General features: G+C 40.9%; 1 long non-coding RNA gene across 1 annotated transcript; it reads left to right on the plus strand.

The window, feature by feature from the left end:
- The first annotated feature begins 373 nt into the window (after positions 1-373).
- LOC149753337 (uncharacterized) lies at positions 374-1,699 on the plus strand. The gene is made up of 2 exons (XR_016395722.1): positions 374-776; positions 1,515-1,699. It is a non-coding gene; the product is annotated as an uncharacterized LOC149753337 (long non-coding RNA).
- The last annotated feature ends 275 nt before the right edge of the window (positions 1,700-1,974 follow it).

The following is a 1,974-nucleotide window of genomic DNA, read 5'->3' on the forward strand; positions in this document are numbered from 1 at the left end:
CATCAACCGCTCAGATTGCCGTTCATCTCATATACTTTCTTCGACTTGATCGTTGACGTACATCACATCACAGAAATACAACCATATATATATAAAATAAAAATATATATTACATCCTAGTTTGTAGGAGCTCACGCCTAGGGTTCAAAAAAGTTCAAAAAAAAGGGGAGCATGTGGCCCCCTCCTCTCATCTAATAATAGGATACGACAGCCCCCCTCTCCCATGGGAATACAGCCGCAAACAAACAAACAAAAAGAAGAAAAGGGGAAACAAAGGGGCGGCCCATAAGATGGATTTTTTTTGTGCCGTGAGAGCTCCTCCCTTCTCTCCTTTTCTTTTGTGCCGTGAGAGCTCCTCCCTTCTCTCCTTTTCTTTTGTGCCGTGAGAGTGCCTCCTCCCCTCTTGGTTTTTGTGCCATGGGCAAGCCTCCTTCCTATTGGGGTTTCAGCCATGAGCATCAAAGAAAAATAGGGTGGTGTATGACTTTCTCTCTTCACCCTTCTTTCATCCACAAGAATAAAAGAAAAGGAGGCAGCAAGATGGGATCTTCTTCCTCCCTTTCAAGTCCTTCTTCTTCCTCTTGAGATCTATCAAAGAGTTGATAAATCAAGAGAGGATTTCAGCCATCAAAACATATCTCTGCAAGGGAGCTAGCACCCCGGGGAGATTAGAGAGTTTGGATTGGTTCTCTGCCTCGTGTGGATACCCGTAGAGGCCGGACGCGTGTGCGGCTTCAAGTGAACCTTTCAACAAATACCACGATCATCAGATTGCGGTGAATATCTACCCGCATAAGGTGAAGATCTGATCTTCCTAATATTATGTAAAAGTATTTAATCCTAATCTATCTACGAACGATGGTTTTTAAAATACGTTCATGCGTGATGAACGGGATCTCGCGCATGTCTTCCGCTGCGCGCAGAATTTTTCTGAAATTTTCTGCGGCGTGCGAGGGAATCCAACAGTGGTATCAGAGCCAGGTTGCGTAGATTAAGATTAGGATTAAATGATTAAGGCATAATAGATCTGAAAATTTAAAGATTATGCTTGCTGAATTTTTTCTGCATGCAGAATTTTCAGCTTGCTGATTTTTCTGCATGCTGATTTTCTATGCGATTAGATTAATGATTCTATTGATTTGTTAATGAGATTAAAAATATTTAGAATCATATCTTGCATGATCAGCAACTCATAAGATGACATAATCTGTTAAATATTCAGATCTGTAAATTTTATTTAATGCATGAGATGCGTATGGTGATGATCATGGATGGACCCTTTAATTGTGCTGAAATGTTCTGCAATGTCTGAGATGTTCTGTGATGTTATGTGATGCATGTAAATCAGATTTTCAGATGCCTGCGTGCATCTTATATTGATGTATTAGAGACCTGCATGTCTCATGAAAAAGAGTTGTAACTATTATTTAATTTTATTTATTTTTAAAGTTATCTGGGATGTAATCTGTGATGTGTTTGCATGTCAATGGTTGATCGATGCATGCCTCTACAAGCACGATTTGCGCGGATCGAGATCAAGGGTTGATTGGAGATGGATCAAGGAGTTGATCGCAATTGGACCAAGGGTGCTCAAGATCGAGTCAAGAGTTGAAGACGATCTAACCAATTGACGTGCATGTGCTTGTACTATGACCCCATCCTGGATCCATGATCATCACCAGTTTAATTTTTGTTATTATGCCTGGATGTTTATGTTTATGCATAGCGGGTAGATAATTATTTGCATGAGATGTAGATAATTAAATGAAAGAGACCTAAATTAAATCTCCTCGAAAATATTAAGTCTAGCGGTCTTCCACCGTAGTAGAGCTGCTAAGGTCTTTCCGGCATTGATTTGTCTCGGCTGGATACAGTGGGCAAGTTGCATCGGGGGACTGGACCTCTCTATTAGGCATGAGATGTTGTAGGGGTAAAGATGGGGTTGGGCCTAATAACTGTTAGGTGAGGGACCCA

The sequence above is a fragment of the Phoenix dactylifera genome, chromosome 6, assembly GCF_051530095.1.
Source record: "Phoenix dactylifera cultivar Ajwa chromosome 6, Ajwa_hap1_PhDact_Kaust_v1.1, whole genome shotgun sequence".
NCBI classification, from domain to species: Eukaryota; Viridiplantae; Streptophyta; class Magnoliopsida; order Arecales; family Arecaceae; genus Phoenix; species Phoenix dactylifera.